The sequence below is a fragment of the Patagioenas fasciata genome, unplaced genomic scaffold, assembly GCF_037038585.1.
Source record: "Patagioenas fasciata isolate bPatFas1 unplaced genomic scaffold, bPatFas1.hap1 Unplaced_2, whole genome shotgun sequence".
NCBI classification, from domain to species: Eukaryota; Metazoa; Chordata; class Aves; order Columbiformes; family Columbidae; genus Patagioenas; species Patagioenas fasciata.
This window is the reverse complement of record NW_027288621.1, coordinates 43390-68814: the sequence shown is the minus strand read 5'-3', so window position 1 is coordinate 68814 and position 25425 is coordinate 43390.

Here is a 25425-nt window from a genome sequence, read left to right as displayed (position 1 = left end):
TAGGTTTAGATTTGGGGTTAGGGGTTGGGGTTAGGGTTTGGGGTTAGGTTTAGATTTGGGGTTAGGGTTTAGAGTTAGGGGTTGGGGTTAGGTTTAGATTTGGGGTTAGGGATTGGGGTTAGGGTTTGGGGTTAGGTGTTGGGGTTAGGGGTTGAGGTTAGGTTTAGATTTGGGGTTAGGGGTTGGGGTTAGGGGCTGGGGTTAGGTTTAGATTTGGGGTTAGGGGTTGGGGTTTAGGGGTTGGGGTTAGGTTTAGATTTGGGGTTAGGGGTTGGGGTTAGGTTTTGGGGTTAGAGATTGGGGTTAGGTTTAGATTTGGGGTTAGGGGTTGGGGTTTAGGGGTTGGGGTTAGGTTTAGATTTGGGGTTAGGGGTTGGGGTTAGGGGTTGGGGTTAGGGGTTGGGGTTAGGGGTTGGGGTTAGGGATTGGGGTTAGGTTTAGATTTGGGGTTAGGTTTAGATTTGGGGTTAGGGGTTGGGGTTTAGGGGTTGGGGTTAGGGGTTGCGGTTAGGGGTTGGGGTTAGGGGTTGAGGTTAGGTTTAGATTTGGGGTTAGGGGTTGGGGTTAGGGGTTGGGGTTAGGTTTAGATTTGGGGTTAGGGGTTAGGTTTAGGGGTTGAGGTTAGGTTTAGATTTGGGGTTAGGGATTGGGGTTAGGTTTAGATTTGGGGTTAGGGGTTGGGGTTAGGGATTGGGGTTAGGTTTAGATTTGGGGTTAGGGGTTGGGGTTAGGGTTTGGGGTTAGGGATTGGGGTTAGGTTTAGATTTGGGGTTAGGGGTTGGGGTTAGGTTTAGATTTGGAGTTAGGGGTTGGGGTTAGGTTTAGATTTGGGGTTAGGGGTTGGGGTTAGGGTTTGGGGTTAGGGATTGGGGTTAGGTTTAGATTTGGGGTTAGGTTTAGATTTGGGGTTGGGGGTTGGGGTTAGGGTTTGGGGTTAGGGATTGGGGTTAGGTTTAGATTTGTGGTTAGGGGTTGGGGTTTAGGGGTTTGGGTTAGGTTTAGATTTGGTGTTAGGGGTTGTGGTTAGGGTTTGGGGTTAGGTTTAGATTTGGGGTTAGGGGTTGGGGTTTAGGGGTTGGGGTTAGGTTTAGATTTGGGGTTAGGGTTTGGGGTTAGGGATTGGGGTTAGGTTTAGATTTGGGGTTAGGGGTTGGGGTTAGGGGTTGGGGTTAGGGGTTGTGGTTAGGGGTTGAGGTTAGGTTTAGATTTGGGGTTAGGGATTGGGGTTAGGTTTAGATTTGGGGTTAGGGTTTGGGGTTAGGGATTGGGGTTAGGTTTAGATTTGGGGTTAGGGGTTGCGGTTAGGGATTGGGGTTAGGTTTAGATTTGGGGTTAGGTGTTGGGGTTTAGGGGTTGGGGTTAGGTTTAGATTTGGGGTTAGGGGTTGGGGTTAGGGGTTGGGGTTAGGGGTTGAGGTTAGGTTTAGATTTGGGGTTAGGGGTTGGGGTTAGGGGTTGGGGTTAGGTTTAGATTTGGAGTTAGGGATTGGGGTTAGGTTTAGATTTGGGGTTAGGGGTTGGGGTTAGGGTTTGGGGTTAGGTTTAGATTAGGGGTTAGGGGTTGGGGTTTAGGGGTTGGGGTTAGGTTTAGATTTGGGGTTAGGGGTTCGGGTTTAGGGGTTGGGGTTAGGTTTAGATTTGCGGTTAGGTGTTGGGGTTAGGGGTTGGGGTTAGAGGTTGGGGTTAGGGGTTGGGGTTAGGGGTTGAGGTTAGGTTTAGATTTGGGATTAGGGGTTGGGGTTAGGGGTTCGGGTTAGGTTTAGATTTGGAGTTAGGGATTGGGGTTAGGTTTAGATTTGGGGTTAGGGGTTGGGGTTAGGGATTGGGGTTAGGTTTCTATTTGGGGTTAGGGGTTGGGGTTAGGGATTGGGGTTAGGTTTAGATTTGGGGTTAGGGGTTGGGGTTTAGGGGTTGGGGTTAGGTTTAGATTTGGGGTTAGGGGTTGGGGTTAGGTTTAGATTTGGGGTTAGGGGTTGGGGTTAGGTTTAGATTTGGAGTTAGGGGTTGGGGTTAGGTTTAGATTTGGGGTTAGGGGTTGGGGTTAGGGTTTGGGGTTAGGGATTGGGGTTAGGTTTAGATTTGGGGTTAGGTTTAGATTTGGGGTTGGGGGTTGGGGTTAGGGTTTGGGGTTAGGGATTGGGGTTAGGTTTAGATTTGTGGTTAGGGGTTGGGGTTAGGGATTGGGGTTAGGTTTAGATTTGGGGTTAGGGGTTGGGGTTTAGGGGTTGGGGTTAGGTTTAGATTTGGGGTTAGGGGTTGTGGTTAGGGTTTGGGGTTAGGTTTAGATTTGGGGTTAGGGGTTGGGGTTTAGGGATTGGGGTTAGGTTTAGATTTGGGGTTAGGGTTTGGGGTTAGGGATTGGGGTTAGGTTTAGATTTGGGGTTAGGGGTTGGGGTTAGGGGTTGGGGTTAGGGGTTGTGGTTAGGGGTTGAGGTTAGGTTTAGATTTGGGGTTAGGGGTTGGGGTTAGGTTTAGATTTGGGGTTAGGGTTTGGGGTTAGGGATTGGGGTTAGGTTTAGATTTGGGGTTAGGGGTTGCGGTTAGGGATTGGGGTTAGGTTTAGATTTGGGGTTAGGTGTTGGGGTTTAGGGGTTGGGGTTAGGTTTAGATTTGGGGTTAGGGGTTGGGGTTAGGGGTTGGGGTTAGGGGTTGAGGTTAGGTTTAGATTTGGGGTTAGGGGTTGGGGTTAGGGGTTGGGGTTAGGTTTAGATTTGGAGTTAGGGATTGGGGTTAGGTTTAGATTTGGGGTTAGGGGTTGGGGATAGGGTTTGGGGTTAGGTTTAGATTAGGGGTTAGGGGTTGGGGTTTAGGGGTTGGGGTTAGGTTTAGATTTGGGGTTAGGAGTTGGGGTTTAGGGGTTGGGGATAGGTTTAGATTTGGGGTTAGGTGTTGGGGTTAGGGGTTGGGGTTAGAGGTTGGGGTTAGGGGTTGGGGTTAGGGGTTGAGGTTAGGTTTAGATTTGGGATTAGGGGTTGGGGTTAGGGGTTGGGGTTAGGTTTAGATTTGGAGTTAGGGATTGGGGTTAGGTTTAGATTTGGGGTTAGGGGTTGGGGTTAGGGATTGGGGTTAGGTTTCTATTTGGGGTTAGGGGTTGGGGTTAGGGATTGGGGTTAGGTTTAGATTTGGGGTTAGGGGTTGGGGTTTAGGGGTTGGGGTTAGGTTTAGATTTGGGGTTAGGGGTTGGGGTTAGGTTTAGATTTGGGGTTAGGGGTTGGGGTTAGGTTTAGATTTGGAGTTAGGGGTTGGGGTTAGGTTTAGATTTGGGGTTAGGGGTTGGGGTTAGGGATTGGGGTTAGGGATTGGGGTTAGGTTTAGATTTGGGGTTAGGTTTAGATTTGGGGTTGGGGGTTGGGGTTAGGTTTTGGGGTTAGGGATTGGGGTTAGGTTTAGATTTGTGGTTAGGGGTTGGGGTTAGGGATTGGGGTTAGGTTTAGATTTGGGGTTAGGGGTTGGGGTTTAGGGGTTGGGGTTAGGTTTAGATTTGGGGTTAGGGGTTGTGGTTAGGGTTTGGGGTTAGGTTTAGATTTGGGGTTAGGGGTTGGGGTTTAGGGGTTGGGGTTAGGTTTAGATTTGGGGTTAGGGTTTGGGGTTAGGGATTGGGGTTAGGTTTAGATTTGGGGTTAGGGGTTGGGGTTAGGGGTTGGGGTTAGGGGTTGTGGTTAGGGGTTGAGGTTAGGTTTAGATTTGGGGTTAGGGGTTGGGGTTAGGTTTAGAATTGGGGTTAGGGTTTGGGGTTAGGGATTGGGGTTAGGTTTAGATTTGGGGTTAGGGGTTGCGGTTAGGGATTGGGGTTAGGTTTAGATTTGGGGTTAGGTGTTGGGGTTTAGGGGTTGGGGTTAGGTTTAGATTTGGGGTTAGGGGTTGGGGTTAGGGGTTGGGGTTAGGGGTTGAGGTTAGGTTTAGATTTGGGGTTAGGGGTTGGGGTTAGGGGTTGGGGTTAGGTTTAGATTTGGAGTTAGGGATTGGGGTTAGGTTTAGATTTGGGGTTAGGGGTTGGGGTTAGGGTTTGGGGTTAGGTTTAGATTTGGGGTTAGGGGTTGGGGTTTAGGGGTTGGGTTAGGTTTAGATTTGGGGTTAGGGGTTGGGGTTTAGGGGTTGGGGTTAGGTTTAGATTTGGGGTTAGGGGTTGGGGTTAGGGGTTGGGGTTAGAGGTTGGGGTTAGGGGTTGGGGTTAGGGGTTGAGGTTAGGTTTAGATTTGGGATTAGGGGTTGGGGTTAGGGGTTGGGGTTAGGTTTAGATTTGGAGTTAGGGATTGGGGTTAGGTTTAGATTTGGGGTTAGGGGTTGGGGTTAGGGATTGGGGTTAGGTTTCTATTTGGGATTAGGGGTTGGGGTTAGGGATTGGGGTTAGGTTTAGATTTGGGGTTAGGGGTTGGGATTTAGGGGTTGGGGTTAGGTTTAGATTTGGGGTTAGGGGTTGGGGTTAGGTTTAGATTTGGGGTTAGGGGTTGGGGTTAGGTTTAGATTTGGAGTTAGGGGTTGGGGTTAGGTTTAGATTTGGGGTTAGGGGTTGGGGTTAGGGTTTGGGGTTAGGGATTGGGGTTAGGTTTAGATTTGGGGTTAGGTTTAGATTTGGGGTTGGGGGTTGGGGTTAGGGTTTGGGGTTAGGGATTGGGGTTAGGTTTAGATTTGTGGTTAGGGGTTGGGGTTAGGGATTGGGGTTAGGTTTAGATTTGGGGTTAGGGGTTGGGGTTTAGGGGTTGGGGTTAGGTTTAGATTTGGGGTTAGGGGTTGTGGTTAGGGTTTGGGGTTAGGTTTAGATTTGGGGTTAGGGGTTGGGGTTTAGGGGTTGGGGTTAGGTTTAGATTTGGGGTTAGGGTTTGGGGTTAGGGATTGGGGTTAGGTTTAGATTTGGGGTTAGGGGTTGGGGTTAGGGGTTGGGGTTAGGGGTTGTGGTTAGGGGTTGAGGTTAGGTTTAGATTTGGGGTTAGGGGTTGGGGTTAGGTTTAGATTTGGGGTTAGGGTTTGGGGTTAGGGATTGGGGTTAGGTTTAGATTTGGGGTTAGGGGTTGCGGTTAGGGATTGGGGTTAGGTTTAGATTTGGGGTTAGGTGTTGCGGTTTAGGGGTTGGGGTTAGGTTTAGATTTGGGGTTAGGGGTTGGGGTTAGGGGTTGGGGTTAGGGGTTGAGGTTAGGTTTAGATTTGGGGTTAGGGGTTGGGGTTAGGGGTTGGGGTTAGGTTTAGATTTGGAGTTAGGGATTGGGGTTAGGTTTAGATTTGGGGTTAGGGGTTGGGGTTAGGGTTTGGGGTTAGGTTTAGATTTGGGGTTAGGGGTTGGGGTTTAGGGGTTGGGGTTAGGTTTAGATTTGGGGTTTGGGGTTGGGGTTTAGGGGTTGGGGTTAGGTTTAGATTTGGGGTTAGGGGTTGGGGTTAGGGGTTGGGGTTAGGGGTTGAGGTTAGGTTTAGATTTGGGATTAGGGGTTGGGGTTAGGGGTTGGGGTTAGGTTTAGATTTGGAGTTAGGGATTGGGGTTAGGTTTAGATTTGGGGTTAGGGGTTGGGGTTAGGGATTGGGGTTAGGTTTCTATTTGGGGTTAGGGGTTGGGGTTAGGGATTGGGGTTAGGTTTAGATTTGGGGTTAGGGGTTGGGGTTTAGGGGTTGGGGTTAGGTTTAGATTTGGGGTTAGGGGTTGGGGTTAGGGGTTGGGGTTAGGTTTAGATTTGGGGTTAGGGGTTGGGGTTTAGGGGTTGGGGTTAGGTTTAGATTTGGGGTTAGGGGTTGGGGTTTAGGGGTTGGGGTTAGGTTTAGATTTGGGGTTAGGGGTTGGGGTTAGGGATTGGGGTTAGGTTTAGATTTGGGATTAGGCTTTGGGGTTAGGGATTGGGGTTAGGTTTAGATTTGGGGTTAGTGGTTGGGGTTAGGGATTGGGGTTAGGTTTAGATTTGGGGTTAGGGGTTGGGGTTTAGGGGTTGGGGTTAGGTTTAGATTTGGGGTTAGGGGTTGGGGTTTAGGGGTTGGGGTTAGGTTTAGATTTGGGGTTAGGGGTTGGGGTTAGGGTTTGGGGTTAGGTTTAGATTTGGGGTTAGGGGTTGGGGTTAGGGGGTTGTGGTTAGGTTTAGATTTGGAGTTAGGGATTGGGGTTAGGTTTAGATTTGGGGTTAGGGTTTGGGGTTTAGGGGTTGGGGTTAGGGATTGGGGTTAGGGATTGTGGTTAGGTTTAGATTTGGGGTTAGGGGTTGGGGTTAGGTTTAGATTTGGGTTTAGGGGTTGGGGTTAGGGGTTGGGGTTAGGGGTTGGGGTTTAGGGGTTGGGGTTAGGTTTAGATTTGGGGTAAGGGGTTGGGGTTAGGGGTTGAGGTTAGGTTTAGATTTGGGGTTAGGGGTTGGGGTTAGGGGTTGAGGTTAGGTTTAGATTTGGGGTTAGGGGTTGGGGTTAGGGATTGGGGTTTAGGTTTAGATTTGGAGTTAGGGACTGGGATTTAAGGGTTGGGGTTAGGGGTTGGGGTTAGCGGTTGGGGTTAGGTTTAGATTTGGAGTTAGGGGTTGGGGTTAGGTTTAGATTTGGGGTTAGGGGTTGGGGTTAGGGGTTGGGGTTAGGGGTTAGGGTTAGGTTTAGATTTGGGGTTAGGTTTAGATTTGGGGTTGGGGGTTGGGGTTATGGATTGGGGTTAGGGATTGGGGTTAGGTTTAGATTTGGGGTTAGGGGTTGGAGTTTAGGGGTTGGGGTTAGGTTTAGATTTGGGGTTAGGGGTTAGGGTTAGGGTTTGGGGTTAGGGATTGGGGTTAGGTTTAGATTTGGGGTTAGGGGTTGGGGTTTAGGGTTTGGGGTTAGGGGTTGGGGTTAGGGGTTGGGGTAGGGGTTGAGGTTAGGTTTAGATTTGGGGTTAGGGGTTGGGGTTAGGGGTTGGGGTTAGGTTTAGATTTGGGGTTAGGGGTTGGGGTTTAGGGGTTGGGGTTAGGTTTAGATTTGGGGTTAGGGTTTGGGGTTAGGTATTGGGGTTAGGTTTAGATTTGGGTTTAGGGGTTGGTGTTAGGGTTTGGGATTAGGGATTGGGGTTAGGGATTGGGGTTAGGTTTAGGTTTGGGGTTAGGGTTTGGGGTTAGGTTTAGATTTGGGGTTAGGGGTTGGGGTTAGGGGTTGGGGTTAGGTTTAGATTTGGGGTTAGGGGTTGGGGTTTAGGGGTTGGGGTTAGGTTTAGATTTGGGGTTAGGGGTTGGGGTTCAGGGGTTGGGGTTAGGGATTGGGGTTAGGGATTGGGGTTAGGTTTAGATTTGGGGTTAGGGGTTGGGGTTAGGTTTAGATTTGGGGTTAGGGGTTGGGGTTAGGGGTTGGGGTTAGGGGTTGGGGTTTAGGGGTTGGGGTTAGGTTTAGATTTGGGGTTAGGGGTTGGGGTTAGGGGTTGAGGTTAGGTTTAGATTTGGGGTTAGTGGTTGGGGTTAGGGGTTGGGGTTAGGGGTTGGGGTTAGGGGTTGAGGTTAGGTTTAGATTTGGGGTTAGGGGTTGGGGTTAGGGTTTGGGGTTAGGTTTAGATTTGGAGTTAGGGATTGGGGTTAGTTTTAAATTTGGGATTAGGGTTTGGGGTTAGGGATTGGGGTTAGGTTTAGATTTGGAGTTAGGGGTTGGGGTTAGGTTTAGATTTGGGGTTAGGGGTTGGGGTTAGGGTTTGGGGTTAGGGATTGGGGTTAGGTTTAGATTTGGGGTTAGGTTTAGATTTGGGGTTGGGGGTTGGGGTTAGGGATTGGGGTTAGGGATTGGGGTTAGGTTTAAATTTGGGGTTAGGGGTTGGGGTTAGGGATTGGGGTTAGGTTTAGATTTGGGGTTAGGGGTTGGGGTTTAGGGGTTGGGGTTAGGTTTAGATTTGGGGTTAGGGGTTGGGGTTAGGGTTTGGGGTTAGGGATTGGGGTTAGGTTTAGATTTGGGGTTAGGGGTTGGGGTTTAGGGGTTGGGGTTAGGGGTTGGGGTTAGGGGTTGGGGTTAGGGGTTGAGGTTAGGTTTAGATTTGGGGTTTAGATTTGGGGTTAGGGGTTAGGGTTAGGGTTTGGGGTTAGGTATTGGGGTTAGGTTTAGATTTGGGGTTAGGGGTTGGGGTTAGGGGTTAGGGTTAGGTTTAGATTTGGGGTTAGGGGTTTGGGGTTAGGGGTTGGGGTTAGGGGTTGGGGTTTAGGGGTTGGGGTTAGGTTTAGATTTGGGGTTAGGGGTTGGGGTTAGGGGTTGAGGTTAGGTTTAGATTTGGGGTTAGGGGTTGGGGTTAGGGGTTGAGGTTAGGTTTAGATTTGGGGTTAGGGGTTGGGGTTAGGGATTGGGGTTTAGGTTTAGATTTGGAGTTAGGGACTGGGGTTTAAGGGTTGGGGTTAGGGGTTGGGGTTAGGGGTTGGGGTTAGGGATTGGGGTTAGATTTAGATTTGGGGTTAGGGTTTGGGGTTAGAGATTGGGGTTAGGTGTAGATTTGGAGTTAGGGGTTGGGGTTAGGTGTAGATTTGGAGTTAGGGGTTGGGGTTAGGTTTAGATTTGGGGTTAGGGGTTGGGGTTAGGGTTTGGGGTTAGGGGTTGGGGTTAGGTTTAGATTTGGGGTTAGGTTTAGATTTGGGGTTGGGGGTTGGGGTTATGGATTGGGGTTAGGGATTGGGGTTAGGTTTAGATTTGGGGTTAGGGGTTGGGGTTAGGGGTTGGGGTTAGGTTTAGATTTGGGGTTAGGGGTTAGGGTTAGGGTTTGGGGTTAGGGATTGGGGTTAGGTTTAGATTTGGGGTTAGGGGTTGGGGTTTAGGGGTTGGGGTTAGGGGTTGGGGTTAGGGGTTGGGGTAGGGGTTGAGGTTAGGTTTAGATTTGGGGTTAGGGGTTGGGGTTAGGGGCTGGGGTTAGGTTTAGATTTGGGGTTAGGGGTTGGGGTTTAGGGGTTGGGGTTAGGTTTAGATTTGGGGTTAGGGTTTGGGGTTAGGGATTGGGGTTAGGTTTAGATTTGGGTTTAGGGGTTGGGGTTAGGGTTTGGGATTAGGGATTGGGGTTAGGGATTGGGGTTAGGTTTAGGTTTGGGGTTAGGGTTTGGGGTTAGGTTTAGATTTGGGGTTAGGGGTTGGGGTTAGGGGTTGGGGTTAGGTTTAGATTTGGGGATAGGGGTTGGGGTTCAGGGGTTGGGGTTAGGTTTAGATTTGGGGTTAGGGGTTGGGGTTCAGGGGTTGGGGTTAGGGATTGGGGTTAGGGATTGGGGTTAGGTTTAGATTTGGGGTTAGGGGTTGGGGTTAGGTTTAGATTTGGGGTTAGGGGTTGGGGTTAGGGGTTGGGGTTAGGGGTTGGGGTTTAGCGGTTGGGGTTAGGTTTAGATTTGGGGTTAGGGGTTGGGGTTAGGGGTTGAGGTTAGGTTTAGATTTGGGGTTAGGGGTTGGGGTTAGGTTTAGATTTGGGGTTAGGGGTTGGGGTTAGGGGTTGGGGTTAGGGGTTGGGGTTAGGGGTTGAGGTTAGGTTTAGATTTGGGGTTAGGGGTTGGGGTTAGGGTTTTGGGTTAGGTTTAGATTTGGAGTTAGGGATTGGGGTTAGTTTTAAATTTGGGATTAGGGTTTGGGGTTAGGGATTGGGGTTAGGTTTAGATTTGGGGTTAGGGGTTGGGGTTAGGGATTGGGGTTAGGTTTAGATTTGGGGTTAGGGGTTGGGGTTTAGGGGTTGGGGTTAGGGGTTGGGGTTAGAGGTTGGGGTTAGGGATTGGGGTTAGTTTTAGATTTGGGGTTAGGGTTTGGGGTTAGGGATTGGGGTTAGGGATTGGGGTTAGGTTTAAATTTGGGGTTAGGGGTTGGGGTTAGGTTTAGATTTGGGGTTAGGTTTAGATTTGGGATTTAGATTTGGGGTTAGGTTTAGATTTGGGGTTAGGTTTAGATTTGGGGTTTAGATTTGGGGTTAGGTTTAGATTTGGGGTTAGGGGTTGCGGTGAGGTTTAGATTTGGGGTTAGGTTTAGATTTGGGGTTTAGATTTGGGGTTAGGTTTAGATTTGGGGTTTAGATTTGGGGTTAGGTTTAGATTTGGGGTTAGGGGTTGGGGTTAGGTTTAGATTTGGGGTTAGGTTTAGATTTGGGGTTTAGATTTGGGCTTAGGTTTAGATTTGGGGTTAGGTTTAGATTTGGGTTTAGGGGTTGGGGTTAGGTTTAGATTTGGGGTTAGGTTTAGATTTGGGGTTAGGTTTAGATTTGGGGTTTAGATTTGGGGTTAGGTTTAGATTTGGGGTTAGGGGTTGGGTTTAGGTTTAGATTTGGGGTTAGGTTTAGATTTGGGGTTTAGATTTGGGGTTAGGTTTAGATTTGGGTTTAGGGGATGGGGTTAGGTTTAGATTTGGGGCTAGGTTTAGATTTGGGTTTTAGATTTGGGGTTAGCTTTAGATTTGGGGTTAGGGGTTGGGGTTAGGTTTAGATTTGGCGTTAGGTTTAGATTTGGGGTTAAGATTTGGGGTTTAGATTTGGGGTTAGGTTTAGATTTGGGGTTAGGTTTAGATTTGGGGTTAGGGGTTGGGGTTAGGTTTAGATTTGGGGTTAGGTTTAGATTAGGGGTTGGGGGTTGGGGTTAGGTTTAGATTTGGGTTAGGTTTAGATTTGGGGTTAGGGGTTGGGGTTAGGTTTAGATTTGGGGTTAGGTTTAGATTTGGGGTTTAGATTTGCAGTTAGGTTTAGATTTGGGGTTAGGTTTAGATTTGGGGTTTAGATTTGGGGTTAGGTTTAGATTTGGGGTTAGGTTTAGATTTGGGGTTAGGGGTTGGGGTTAGGTTTAGGTTTGGGTTTTAGAGTTGGGGTTAGGTTTAGATTTGGGGTTAGGGGTTGGGGTTAGGTTTAGATTTGGGGTTAGGTTTAGATTTGGGGTTAGGGGTTGGGGTTAGGTTTAGATTTGGGGTTAGGTTTAGATTAGGGGTTTGGGGTTGGGGTTAGGTTTAGATTTGGGTTAGGTTTAGATTTGGGGTTAGGGGTTGGGGTTAGGTTTAGATTTGGGGTTAGGTTTAGATTTGGGGTTTAGATTTGGGGTTAGGTTTAGATTTGGGGTTAGGTTTAGATTTGGGGTTTAGATTTGGGGTTAGGTTTAGATTTGGGGTTAGGGGTTGGGGTTAGGTTTAGATTTGGGGTTTAGATTTGGGGTTAGGTTTAGATTTGTGCTTAGGTTTAGATTTGGGATTTAGATTTGGGGTTAGGTTTAGATTTGGGTTAGGGGTTGGGGTTAGGTTTAGATTTGGGTTTAGGTTTAGATTTGGGGTTTAGATTTGGGGTTAGGGGTTGGGGTTAGGTTTAGATTTGGGTTTTAGATTTGGGGTTAGTTTTAGATTAGGGGTTAGGGGTTGGGGTTAGGTTTAGATTTGGGGTTAGGTTTAGATTTGGGGTTAGGGGTTGGGGTTAGGTTTAGATTTGGGGTTAGGTTTAGATTAGGGGTTAGGGGTTGGGGTTAGGTTTAGATTTGGGTTAGGTTTAGATTTGGGGTTAGGGGTTGGGGTTAGGTTTAGATTTGGGGTTAGGTTTAGATTTGGGGTTTAGATTTGGGGTTAGGTTTAGATTTGGGGTTAGGTTTAGATTTGGGGTTAGGGGTTGGGGTTTTGGTTGAGATTTGGGTTTAGGGGTTGGGCTAAGGTTTAGATTTGGGGTTAGGTTTAGTTTTGGGGTTAGGGGTTTTGGTTAGGTTTAGATTTGGGGTTTAGATTTGGGGTTAGGTTTAGATTTGGGGTTAGGTTTAGATTTCGGATTTAGATTTGGGATTAGGTTTAGATTTGGGTTAGGGGTTGGGGTTAGGTTTAGATTTGGGTTTAGGTTTAGATTTGGGGTTTAGATTTGGGGTTAGGTTTAGATTTGGGGTTAGGTTTAGATTTGGGGTTTTGATTTGTGGTTAGGTTTAGATTTGGGGTTAGGTTTAGATTTGGGGTTAGGGGTTGGGGTTAGTTTTAGATTTGGGGTTTAGATTTGGGGTTAGGTTTAGATTTGGGGTTAGGGATTGGGGTTAGGTTTAGATTTGGGGTTAGGTTTAGATTTGTTGTTTTCAATGTGGGGTTAGGTTTAGATTTGGGGTTTAGATTTGGGGTTAGGTCTAGGTTTGGGGTTAGGGGTTAGGTTTAGATTTGGGTTTAGGTTTAGATTTGGGGTTAGGGGTTGGGGTTAGGTTTAGATTTGGGGTTAGGTCTAGATTTGGGGTTTAGATTTGGGGTTAGGTTTAGATTTGGGGTTAGGTTTAGATTTGGGGTTTAGATTTGGGGTTAGGTTTAGATTTGGGGTTAGGGGTTGGGGTTAGGTTTAGATTTGGGGTTAGGTTTAGATTTGGGGTTTAGATTTGGAGTTAGGTTTAGATTTGGGGCTAGGTTTAGCTTTGGGCTTAGGGGTTGGGGTTGGGTTTAGATTTGGGGTTAGGTTTAGATTTGGGGTTTAGATTTGGGGTTAGGTTTAGATTTGGGGTTAGTGGTTGGGGTTAGGTTTAGATTTGGGGTTAGGTTTAGATTTGGGGTTTAGATTTGGGGTTATGTTTAGATTTGGGGTTAGGGGTTGGGGTTAGGTTTAGATTTGGAGTTAGGTTTAGATTTGGGGTTTAGATTTGGGGTTAGGTTTAGATTTGGGGTTTTGATTTGTGGTTAGGTTTAGATTTGGGGTTAGGTTTAGATTTGGGGTTAGGGGTTGGGGTTAGTTTTAGATTTGGGGTTTAGATTTGGGGTTAGGTTTATATTTGGGGTTAGGGGTTGGGGTTAGGTTTAGATTTGGGGTTAGGTTTAGATTTGGGGTTTAGATTTGGGGTTAGGTTTAGATTTGGGGTTTAGATTTGGGGTTAGGTCTAGGTTTGGGGTTAGGGGTTAGGTTTGGATTTGGGGTTAGGTTTAGATTTGGGGTTAGGGGTTGGGGTTAGGTTTAGATTTGGGGTTAGGTCTAGATTTGGGGTTTAGATTTGGGGTTAGGTTTAGATTTGGGGTTAGGTTTAGATTTGGGGTTTAGATTTGGGGTTAGGTTTAGATTTGGGGTTTAGATTTGGGGTTAGGTTTAGATTTGGGGTTAGGGGTTGGGGTTAGGTTTAGATTTGGGGTTAGGTTTAGATTTGGGGTTTAGATTTGGAGTTAGGTTTAGATTTGGGGCTAGGTTTAGCTTTGGGCTTAGGGGTTGGGGTTGGGTTTAGATTTGGGGTTAGGTTTAGATTTGGGGTTTAGATTTGGGGTTAGGTTTAGATTTGGGGTAGGGGTTGGGGTTAGGTTTAGATTTGGGGTTAGGTTTAGTTTTGGGGTTTAGATTTGGGGTTAGGTTTAGATTAGGGGTCAGGTTTAGATTTGGGGTCAGGTTTAGATTTGGGGTTAGGGGTTTGGGTTAGGTTTAGATTTGGGGTTAGGTTTAGATTTGGGGTTAGGGGTTGGGGTTAGGTTTAGATTTGGGGTTAGGTTTAGATTTGGGGTTAGGGGTTGGGGTTAGGTTTAGATTTGGGGTTTAGATTTGGGGTTAGGTTTAGATTTGGGGTTTAGATTTGGGGTTAGGTTTAGATTTGGGGTTTAGATTTGGGGTTAGGTTTAGATTTGGGGTTAGGTTTAGATTTGGGGTTTAGATTTGGGGTTATGTTTAGATTTGGGGTTAGGGGTTGGGGTTAGGTTTAGATTTGGAGTTAGGTTTAGATTTGGGGTTTAGATTTGGGGTTAGGTTTATATTTGGGGTTAGATTTGGGGTTAGGTTTAGATTTCGGGTTAGATTTGGGGTTAGGTTTAGATTTGGGGTTGAGATTTGGGGTTAGGTTTAGATTTGGGGTTAGGGGTTGGGGTTAGGTTTAGATTTGGGGTTTAGATTTGGGGTTAGGTTTAGATTTGGGGTTTAGTTTTGGGGTTAGGTTTAGATTTGGGGTTTAGATTTGGGGTTAGGTTTAGATTTGGGGTTAGGTTTAGATTTGGGGTTAGGGGTTCAGGTTAGGTTTAGATTTGGGGTTTAGTTTTGGGGTTAGGTTTAGATTTGGGGTTAGGGGTTGGGGTTTGGTTTAGATTTGGGTTTAGGTTTACATTTGGGGTTTAGATTTGGGGTTAGGTTTAGATTTGGGGTTTAGATTTGGGGTTTAGATTTGGGGTTAGGTTTAGATTTGGGGTTTAGATTTGGGGTTTAGATTTGGGGTTAGGTTTAGATTTAGGGTTAGGGTTTGGGGTTAGGTTTAGATTTGGGTTTAGGTTTAGATTTGGGGTTTAGATTTGGGGTTAGGGGTTGGGGTTAGGTTTAGATTTGGGTTTTAGATTTGGGGTTAGTTTTAGATTAGGGCTTAGGGGTTGGGGTTAGGTTTAGATTTGGGGTTAGGTCTAGATTTGGGGTTAGGGGTTGGGGTTAGGTTTAGATTTGGGGTTTAGATTTGGGATTAGGTTTACATTTGGGGTTTAGATATGGGGTTAGGTTTAGATTTGGGGTTAGGGGTTGGGGTTAGGTTTAGATTTGGGGTTTAGATTTGGGGTTAGGTTTAGATTTGGGGTTAGGGGTTGGGGTTAGGTTTAGATTTGGGGTTAGGTTTAGATTTGGGGTTTAGATTTGGGGTTATGTTTAGATTTGGGGTTAGGGGTTGGGGTTAGGTTTCGATTTAAGGTTTAGATTTGGGGTTAGGTTTAGATTTGGGGTTAGGGGTTGGGGTTAGGTTTAGATTTGGGGTTAGGTTTAGATTTGGGGTTAGGGGTTGGGGTTAGGTTTAGATTTGGGTTTAGGTTTAGATTTGGGGTTAGGGGTTGGGGTTAGGTTTAGATTTGGGGTTAGGTTTAGATTTGGGGTTTAGATTTGGGGTTAGGTTTAGATTTGGGGTTAGGGGTTGGGGTTTAGGGGTTGGGGTTAGGTTTAGATTTGGGGTTAGGGGTTGGGGTTAGGTTTTGGGGTTAGGGATTAGGGTTAGGTTTAGATTTGGGGTTAGGGGTTGGGGTTTAGGGGTTGAGGTTAGGTTTAGATTTGGGGTTAGGTGTTGGGGTTAGGGGTTGGGGTTAGGGGTTGGGGTTAGGGGTTGAGGTTAGGTTTAGATTTGGGCTTAGGGGTTGGGGTTAGGGGTTGGGGTTAGGTTTAGATTTGGGGTAGGGGTTGGGGTTTAGGGGTTGGGGTTAGGTTTAGATTTGAGGTTAGGGGTTGGGTTTTAGGGGTTGGGGTTAGGTTTAGATTTGGGGTTAGGGTTTGGGGTTAGGGATTGGGGTTAGGTTTAGATTTGGGGTTAGGGGTTAAGGTTAGGGATTGGGGTTAGGTTTAGATTTGGGGTTAGGTTTAGATTTGGGGTTAGGGGTTGGGGTTTAGGGGTTGGGGTTAGGGGTTGGGGTTAGGGGTTGGGGTTAGGGGTTGAGGTTAGGTTTAGATTTGGGGTTAGGGGTTGGGGTTAGGGGTTGAGGTTAGGTTTAGATTTGGGGTTAGGGGTTGGGGTTTAGGGGTTGAGGTTAGGTTTAGATTTGGGGTTAGGGTTTGGGGTTAGGGATTGGGGTTAGGTTTAGATTTGGGGTTAGGGTTTGGGGTTAGGGATTGGGGTTAGGTTTAGATTTGGGGTTAGGGGTTGGGGTTAGGTTTTGGGGTTAGGGATTGGGGTTAGGTTTAGATTTGGGGTTAGGGGTTGGGGTTAGGTTTAGATATGGAGTTAGGGGTTGGGGTTAGGTTTAGATTTGGGGTTAGGGGTTGGGGTTAGGGTTTGGGGTTAGGGATTGGGGTTAGGTTTATATTTGGGGTTAGGTTTAGGTTTGGGGTTGGGGCTTGGGGTTAGGGTTTGGGGTTAGGGATTGGGGTTAGGTTTAGATTTGTGGTTAGGGGTTGGGGTTTAGGGATTGGGGTTAGGTTTAGATTTGGGGTTAGGGGTTGGGGTTTAGGGGTTGGGGTTAGGTTTAGATTTGGGGTTAGGGGTTGGGGTTAGGGTTTGGGGTTAGGTTTAGATTTGGGGTTAGGGGTTGGGGTTTAGGGGTTGGGGTTAGGTTTAGATTTGGGGTTAGGGGTTGGGGTTAGGGATTGGGGTTAGGTTTAGATTTGGGGTTAGGGTTTGGGGTTAGGGTTTGGGGTTAGGTTTAGATTTGGAGTTAGGTGTTGGGGTTAGGTTTAGATTTGGGGTTAGGGGTTGGGGTTAGGGTTTGGGGTTAGGGATTGGGGTTAGGTTTAGATTTGGGGTTAGGGGTTGGGGTTAGGGATTGGGGTTAGGTTTAGATTTGGGGTTAGGGGTTGGGGTTTAGGGGTTGGGGTTAGGTTTAGATTTGGGGTTAGAGGTTGGGGTTAGGGTTTGGGGTTAGGGATTGGGGTTAGGTTTAGATTTGGGGTTAGGGGTTGGGGTTTAGGGGTTGGGGTTAGGGGTTGGGGTTAGGGGTTGGGGTTAGGGGTTGAGGTTAGGTTTAGATTTGGGGTTAGGGGTTGGGGTTAGGGGTTGAGGTTAGGTTTAGATTTGGGGTTAGGGGTTGAGGTTAGGTTTAGATTTGGGGTTAGGGGTTAGGGTTAGGGTTTGGGGTTAGGTATTGGGGTTAGGTTTAGATTTGGGGTTAGGGGTTGGGGTTAGGGGTTAGGGTTAGGTTTAGATTTGGGGTTAGGGGTTTGGGGTTAGGGGTTGGGGTTAGGTTTAGATTTGGGGTTAGGGTTTGGGGTTAGGGATTGGGTTTAGGTTTAGATTTGGGGTTAGGGGTTGGGGTTAGGGGTTGGGGTTAGGTTTAGATTTGGGGTTAGGGGTTGGGGTTTAGGGGTTGGGGTTAGGGATTGGGGTTAGGGATTGGGGTTAGGTTTAGATTTGGGGTTAGGGGTTGGGGTTAGGTTTAGATTTGTGGTTAGGGGTTGGGGTTAGGTGTTGGGGTTAGGGGTTGGGGTTTAGGGGTTGGGGTTAGGTTTAGATTTGGGGTAAGGGGTTGGGGTTAGGGGTTGAGGTTAGGTTTAGATTTAAGGTTAGGGGTTGGGGTTAGGGGTTGAGGTTAGGTTTAGATTTGGGGTTAGGGGTTGGGGTTAGGGATTGGGGTTTAGGTTTAGATTTGGAGTTAGGGACTGGGGTTTAGGCGTTGGGGTTAGGGGTTGGGGTTAGGGGTTGGGGTTAGGGATTGGGGTTAGGGGTTGGGGTTAGGTTTAGATTTGGGGTTAGGTTTAGATTTGGGGTTGGGGGTTGGGGTTATGGATTGGGGTTAGGGATTGGGGTTAGGTTTAGATTTGGGGTTAGGGGTTGGGGTTTAGGGATTGGGGTTAGGGGTTGGGGTTAGGGGTTGGGTAGGGGTTGAGGTTAGGTTTAGATTTGGGGTTAGGGGTTTGCGGTTAGGTGTTGGGGTTAGGTTTAGATTTGGGGTTAGGGGTTGGGGTTTAGGGGTTGGGGTTAGGTTTAGATTTGGGGTTAGGGTTTGGGGTTAGGTATTGGGGTTAGGTTTGGATTTGGGTTTAGGGGTTGGGGTTAGGGTTTGGGATTAGGGATTGGGGTTAGGGATTGGGGTTAGGTTTAGGTTTGGGGTTAGGGTTTGGGGTTAGGGATTGGGGTTAGGGATTGGGGTTAGGATTAGATTTGGGGTTAGGGATTGGGGTTAGGTTTAGATTTGGGGTTAGGTGTTGGGGTTAGGGGTTGGGGTTAGGTTTAGATTTGGGGTTAGGGGTTGGGGTTTAGGGGTTGGGGTTAGGTTTAGATTTGGGGTTAGGGGTTGGGGTTTAGGGGTTGGGGTTAGGGATTGGGGTTAGGGATTGGGGTTAGGTTTAGATTTGGGGTTAGGGGTTGGGGTTAGGGGTTGGGGTTAGGGGTTGAGGTTAGGTTTAGATTTGGGGTTAGGGGTTGGGGTTAGGGGTTGGGGTTAGGGGTTGGGGTTAGGGGTTGAGGTTAGGTTTAGATTTGGGGTTAGGGGTTGGGGTTAGGGATTGGGGTTAGGTTTAGATTTGGAGTTAGGGATTGGGGTTAGTTTTAAATTTGGGGTTAGGGTTTGGGGTTAGGGATTGGGGTTAGGTTTAGATTTGGTGTTAGGGGTTGGTGTTAGGGATTGGGGTTAGGTTTAGATTTGGGGTTAGAGGTTGGGGTTTAGGGGTTGGGGTTAGGGGTTGGGGTTAGGGGTTGGGGTTAGGGATTGGGGTTAGTTTTAGATTTGGGGTTAGGGGTTGGGGTTAGGGATTGGGGTTAGGGATTGGGGTTAGGTTTAAATTTGGGGTTAGGGGTTGGGGTTAGGGATTGGGGTTAGGTTTAGATTTGGGGTTAGCGGTTGGGGTTTAGGGGTTGGGGTTAGGTTTAGATTTGGGGTTAGGGATTGGGGTTAGGGTTTGGGGTTAGGGATTAAGGTTAGGTTTAGATTTGGGGTTAGGGGTTGGGGTTTAGGGGTTGGGGTTAGGGGTTGGGGTTAGGGGTTGGGGTTAGGGGTTGAGGTTAGGTTTAGATTTGGGGTTAGGGGTTGGGGTTAGGGGTTGAGGTTAGTTTTAGATTTGGGGTTAGGGGTTGTGGTTTAGGGGTTGGGGTTAGGTTTAGATTTGGGGTTAGGGTTTGGGGTTAGGTATTGGGGTTAGGTTTAGATTTGGGGTTAGGGGTTGGGGTTAGGGGTTGGGGTTAGGTTTAGATTTGGGGTTAGGGGTTGGGGTTAGGGGTTGGGGTTAGGTTTAGATTTGGGGTTAGGGTTTGGGGTTAGGGATTGGGGTTAGGTTTAGATTTGGGGTTAGGGGTTGGGGTTAGGAATTGGGGTTAGGTTTAGATTTGGGGTTAGGGGTTGGGGTTTAGGGGTTGGGGTTAGGGATTGGGGTTAGGGATTGGGGTTAGGTTTAGATTTGGGGTTAGGGGTTGGGGTTAGGGGTTGGGGTTAGGGGTTGGGGTTTAGGGGTTGGGGTTAGGTTTAGATTTGGGGTAAGGGGTTGGGGTTAGGGGTTGAGGTTAGGTTTAGATTTGGGGTTAGGGGTTGGGGTTAGGGGTTGGGGTTAGGGGTTGAGGTTAGGTTTAGATTTGGGGTTAGGGATTGGGGTTAGGGGTTGGGGTTTAGGTTTAGTATTGGAGTTAGGGATTGGGGTTTAGGGGTTGGGGTTAGGGGTTGGGGTTAGGGGTTGGGGTTAGGGATTGGGGTTAGGTTTAGATTTGGGGTTAGGGTTTGGGGTTAGGGATTGGGGTTAGGTTTAGATTTGGGGTTAGGGTTTGGGGTTAGGGATTGGGGTTAGGTTTAGATTTGGAGTTAGGGGTTGGGGTTAGGTTTAGATTTGGGGTTAGGGGTTGGGGTTAGGGTTTGGGGTTAGGGATTGGGGTTAGGTTTAGATTTGGGGTTAGGTTTAGATTTGGGGTTGGGGGTTGGGGTTATGGATTGGGGTTAGGGATTGGGGTTAGGTTTAGATTTGGGGTTAGGGGTTGGGGTTAGGGATTGGGGTTAGGTTTAGATTTGGGGTTAGGGGTTGGGGTTTAGGGGTTGGGGTTAGGTTTAGATTTGGGGTTAGGGGTTAGGGTTAGGGTTTGGGGTTAGGGATTGGGGTTAGGTTTAGATTTGGGGTTAGGGGTTGGGGTTTAGTGGTTGGGGTTAGGGGTTGGGGTTAGGGGTTGGGGTTAGGGGTTGAGGTTAGGTTTAGATTTGGGGTTAGGGGTTGGGGTTAGGGGTTGGGGTTAGGTTTAGATTTGGGGTTAGGGGTTGCGGTTTAGGGGTTGGGGTTAGGTTTAGATTTGGGGTTAGGGTTTGGGGTTAGGTATTGGGGTTAGGGATTGGGGTTAGGATTAGATTTGGGGTTAGGGATTAGGGTTAGGTTTAGATTTGGGGTTAGGGGTTGGGGTTAGGGGTTGGGGTTAGGTTTAGATTTGGGGTTAGGGGTTGGGGTTTAGGGGTTGGGGTTAGGTTTAGATTTGGGGTTAGGGGTTGGGGTTTAGGGGTTGGGGTTAGGGATTGGGGTTAGGGATTGGGGTTAGGTTTAGATTTGGGGTTAGGGCTTGGGGTTAGGTTTAGATTTGGGCTTAGGTGTTGGAGTTAGGGGTTGGGGTTAGGGGTTGGGGTTTAGGGGTTGGGGTTAGGTTTAGATTTGGGGTTAGGGGTTGGGGTTAGGGGTTGAGGTTAGGTTTAGATTTGGGGTTAGGGGTTGGGGTTAGGGGTTGGGGTTAGGGGTTGGGGTTAGGTGTTGAGGTTAGGTTTAGATTTGGGGTTAGGGGTTGGGGTTAGGGTTTGGGGTTAGGTTTAGATTTGGAGTTAGGGATTGGGGTTAGTTTTAAATTTGGGGTTAGGGTTTGGGGTTAGGGATTGGGGTTAGGTTTAGATTTGGGGTTAGGGGTTGGGGTTAGGGATTGGGGTTAGGTTTAGATTTGGGGTTAGGGGTTGGGGTTAGGGGTTGGGGTTAGGGATTGGGGTTAGTTTTAGATTTGGGGTTAGGGTTTGGGGTTAGGGATTGGGGTTAGGTTTAGATTTGGGATAGGGTTTGGGGTTAGGGATTGGGGTTAGGTTTAGATTTGGAGTTAGGGGTTGGGGTTAGGTTTAGATTTGGGGTTAGGGGTTGGGGTTAGGGTTTGGGGTTAGGGATTGGGGTTAGGTTTAGATTTGGGGTTAGGTTTAGATTTGGGGTTGGGGGTTGGGGTTATGGATTGGGGTTAGGGATTGGGGTTAGGTTTAGATTTGGGGTTAGGGGTTGGGGTTTAGGGGTTGGGGTTAGGTTTAGATTTAGGGTTAGGGGTTAGGGTTAGGGTTTGGCGTTAGGGATTGGGGTTAGGTTTAGATTTGGGGTTAGGGGTTGGGGTTTAGGGGTTGGGGTTAGGGGTTGGGGTTAGGGGTTGGGGTAGGGGTTGAGGTTAGGTTTAGATTTGGGGTTAGGGGTTGGGGTTAGGGGTTGGGGTTAGGTTTAGATTTGGGGTTGGGGGTTGGGGTTATGGATTCGGGTTAGGGATTGGGGTTAGGTTTAGATTTGGGGTTAGGGGTTGGGGTTAGGGATTGGGGTTAGGTTTAGATTTGGGGTTAGGGGTTGGGGTTTAGGGGTTGGGGTTAGGTTTAGATTTAGGGTTAGGGGTTAGGGTTAGGGTTTGGGGTTAGGGATTGGGGTTAGGTTTAGATTTGGGGTTAGGGGTTGGGGTTTAGGAGTTGGGGTTAGGGGTTGGGGTTAGGGGTTGGGGTAGGGGTTGAGGTTAGGTTTAGTTTTGGGGTTAGGGGTTGGGGTTAGGGGTTGGGGTTAGGTTTAGATTTGGAGTTAGGGACTGGGGTTTAGGGGTTGGGGTTAGGGGTTGGGGTTAGGGGTTGGGGTTAGGGATTGGGGTTAGGTTTAGATTTGGGGTTAGGGGTTGAGGTTAGGGGTTGGGGTTAGGGATTGGGGTTAGGTTTAGATTTGGGGTTAGGGTTTGGGGTTAGGGATTGGGGTTAGGTTTAGATTTGGAGTTAGGGGTTGGGGTTAGGTTTAGATTTGGGGTTAGGGGTTGGGGTTAGGGTTTGGGGTTAGGGATTGGGGTTAGGTTTAGATTTGGGGTTAGGTTTAGATTTGGGGTTAGGGGTTGGGGTTAGGGGTTGAGATTAGGTTTAGATTTGGGGTTAGGGGTTGGGGTTTAGGGGTTGGGGTTAGGTTTAGATTTGGGGTTAGGGTTTGGGGTTAGGTATTGGGGTTAGGTTTAGATTTGGGGTTAGGGGTTGGGGTTAGGGGTTGGGTTTAGGTTTAGATTTGGGGTTAGGGGTTTGGGGTTAGGGGTTGGGGTTAGGTTTAGATTTGGGGTTAGGGTTTGGGGTTAGGGATTGGGGTTAGGTTTAGATTTGGGGTTAGGGGTTGGGGTTAGGGGTTGGGGTTAGGGATTGGGGTTAGTTTTAGATTTGGGGTTAGGGTTTGGGGTTAGGGATTGGGGTTAGGTTTAGATTTGGGATAGGGTTTGGGGTTAGGGATTGGGGTTAGGTTTAGATTTGGAGTTAGGGGTTGGGGTTAGGTTTAGATTTGGGGTTAGGGGTTGGGGTTAGGGTTTGGGGTTAGGGATTGGGGTTAGGTTTAGATTTGGGGTTAGGTTTAGATTTGGGGTTGGGGGTTGGGGTTATGGATTGGGGTTAGGGATTGGGGTTAGGTTTAGATTTGGGGTTAGGGGTTGGGGTTTAGGGGTTGGGGTTAGGTTTAGATTTAGGGTTAGGGGTTAGGGTTAGGGTTTGGCGTTAGGGATTGGGGTTAGGTTTAGATTTGGGGTTAGGGGTTGGGGTTTAGGGGTTGGGGTTAGGGGTTGGGGTTAGGGGTTGGGGTAGGGGTTGAGGTTAGGTTTAGATTTGGGGTTAGGGGTTGGGGTTAGGGGTTGGGGTTAGGTTTAGATTTGGGGTTGGGGGTTGGGGTTATGGATTCGGGTTAGGGATTGGGGTTAGGTTTAGATTTGGGGTTAGGGGTTGGGGTTAGGGATTGGGGTTAGGTTTAGATTTGGGGTTAGGGGTTGGGGTTTAGGGGTTGGGGTTAGGTTTAGATTTAGGGTTAGGGGTTAGGGTTAGGGTTTGGGGTTAGGGATTGGGGTTAGGTTTAGATTTGGGGTTAGGGGTTGGGGTTTAGGAGTTGGGGTTAGGGGTTGGGGTTAGGGGTTGGGGTAGGGGTTGAGGTTAGGTTTAGTTTTGGGGTTAGGGGTTGGGGTTAGGGGTTGGGGTTAGGTTTAGATTTGGAGTTAGGGACTGGGGTTTAGGGGTTGGGGTTAGGGGTTGGGGTTAGGGGTTGGGGTTAGGGATTGGGGTTAGGTTTAGATTTGGGGTTAGGGGTTGAGGTTAGGGGTTGTGGTTAGGGATTGGGGTTAGGTTTAGATTTGGGGTTAGGGTTTGGGGTTAGGGATTGGGGTTAGGTTTAGATTTGGAGTTAGGGGTTGGGGTTAGGTTTAGATTTGGGGTTAGGGGTTGGGGTTAGGGTTTGGGGTTAGGGATTGGGGTTAGGTTTAGATTTGGGGTTAGGTTTAGATTTGGGGTTAGGGGTTGGGGTTAGGGGTTGAGATTAGGTTTAGATTTGGGGTTAGGGATTGGGGTTTAGGGGTTGGGGTTAGGTTTAGATTTGGGGTTAGGGTTTGGGGTTAGGTATTGGGGTTAGGTTTAGATTTGGGGTTAGGGGTTGGGGTTAGGGGTTGGGTTTAGGTTTAGATTTGGGGTTAGGGGTTTGGGGTTAGGGGTTGGGGTTAGGTTTAGATTTGGGGTTAGGGTTTGGGGTTAGGGATTGGGGTTAGGTTTAGATTTGGGGTTAGGGTTTGGGGTTAGGGGTTGGGGTTAGGTTTAGATTTGGGGTAAGGGGTTGGGGTTTAGGGGTTGGGGTTAGGGATTGGGCATTAGGGATTGGGGTTAGGTTTAGATTTGGGGTTAGGGGTTGGGGTTAGGTTTAGATTTGGGGTTAGGGGTTGGGGTTAGGGGTTGAGGTTAGGTTTAGATTTGGGGTTAGGGGTTGGGGTTAGGGATTGGGGTTTAGGTTTAGATTTGGAGTTAGGGACTGGGGTTTAGGGGTTGGGGTTAGGGGTTGGGGTTAGGGGTTGGGGTTAGGGATTGGGGTTAGGTTTAGATTTGGGGTTAGGGTTTGGGGTTAGGGATTGGGGTTAGGTTTAGATTTGGGGTTAGGGTTTGGGGTTAGGGGTTGGGGTTAGGTTTAGATTTGGGGTTAGGGGTTGCGGTTTAGGGGTTGGGGTTAGGTTTAGATTTGGGGTTAGGGTTTGGGGTTAGGTTTAGATTTGGGGTTAGGGGTTGGGGTTAGGGGTTGGGGTTAGGTTTAGATTTGGGGTTAGGGGTTGGGGTTTAGGGGTTGGGGTTAGGTTTAGATTTGGGGTTAGGGGTTGGGGTTTAGGGGTTGGGGTTAGGGATTGGGGTTAGGGATTGGGGTTAGGTTTAGATTTGGGGTTAGGGGTTGGGGTTAGGTTTAGATTTGGGCTTAGGTGTTGGAGTTAGGGGTTGGGGTTAGGGGTTGGGGTTTAGGGGTTGGGGTTAGGTTTAGATTTGGGGTTAGGGGTTGGGGTTAGGGGTTGAGGTTAGGTTTAGATTTGGGGTTAGGGGTTGGGCTTAGGGGTTGGGGTTAGGGGTTGGGGTTAGGTGTTGAGGTTAGGTTTAGATTTGGGGTTAGGGGTTGGGGTTAGGGTTTGGGGTTAGGTTTAGATTTGGAGTTAGGGATTGGGGTTAGTTTTAAATTTGGGGTTAGGGTTTGGGGTTAGGGATTGGGGTTAGGTTTAGATTTGGGGTTAGGGGTTGGGGTTAGGGATTGGGGTTAGGTTTAGATTTGGGGTTAGGGGTTGGGGTTAGGGGTTGGGGTTAGGGATTGGGGTTAGTTTTAGATTTGGGGTTAGGGTTTGGGGTTAGGGATTGGGGTTAGGTTTAGATTTGGGATAGGGTTTGGGGTTAGGGATTGGGGTTAGGTTTAGATTTGGAGTTAGGGGTTGGGGTTAGGTTTAGATTTGGGGTTAGGGGTTGGGGTTAGGGTTTGGGGTTAGGGATTGGGGTTAGGTTTAGATTTGGGGTTAGGTTTAGATTTGGGGTTGGGGGTTGGGGTTATGGATTGGGGTTAGGGATTGGGGTTAGGTTTAGATTTGGGGTTAGGGGTTGGGGTTTAGGGGTTGGGGTTAGGTTTAGATTTAGGGTTAGGGGTTAGGGTTAGGGTTTGGCGTTAGGGATTGGGGTTAGGTTTAGATTTGGGGTTAGGGGTTGGGGTTTAGGGGTTGGGGTTAGGGGTTGGGGTTAGGGGTTGGGGTAGGGGTTGAGGTTAGGTTTAGATTTGGGGTTAGGGGTTGGGGTTAGGGGTTGGGGTTAGGTTTAGATTTGGGGTTGGGGGTTGGGGTTATGGATTCGGGTTAGGGATTGGGGTTAGGTTTAGATTTGGGGTTAGGGGTTGGGGTTAGGGATTGGGGTTAGGTTTAGATTTGGGGTTAGGGGTTGGGGTTTAGGGGTTGGGGTTAGGTTTAGATTTAGGGTTAGGGGTTAGGGTTAGGGTTTGGGGTTAGGGATTGGGGTTAGGTTTAGATTTGGGGTTAGGGGTTGGGGTTTAGGAGTTGGGGTTAGGGGTTGGGGTTAGGGGTTGGGGTAGGGGTTGAGGTTAGGTTTAGTTTTGGGGTTAGGGGTTGGGGTTAGGGGTTGGGGTTAGGTTTAGATTTGGAGTTAGGGACTGGGGTTTAGGGGTTGGGGTTAGGGGTTGGGGTTAGGGGTTGGGGTTAGGGATTGGGGTTAGGTTTAGATTTGGGGTTAGGGGTTGAGGTTAGGGGTTGGGGTTAGGGATTGGGGTTAGGTTTAGATTTGGGGTTAGGGTTTGGGGTTAGGGATTGGGGTTAGGTTTAGATTTGGAGTTAGGGGTTGGGGTTAGGTTTAGATTTGGGGTTAGGGGTTGGGGTTAGGGTTTGGGGTTAAAGATTGGGGTTAGGTTTAGATTTGGGGTTAGGTTTAGATTTGGGGTTGGGGGTTGGGGTTATGGATTGGGGTTAGGGATTGGGGTTAGGTTTAGATTTGGGGTTAGGGGTTGGGGTTTAGGGGTTGGGGTTAGGGGTTGGGGTTAAAGGTTGGGGTTAGGGGTTGAGGTTAGGTTTAGATTTGGGGTTAGGGGTTGGGGTTAGGGGTTGAGATTAGGTTTAGATTTGGGGTTAGGGGTTGGGGTTTAGGGGTTGGGGTTAGGTTTAGATTTGGGGTTAGGGTTTGGGGTTAGGTATTGGGGTTAGGTTTAGATTTGGGGTTAGGGGTTGGGGTTAGGGGTTGGGTTTAG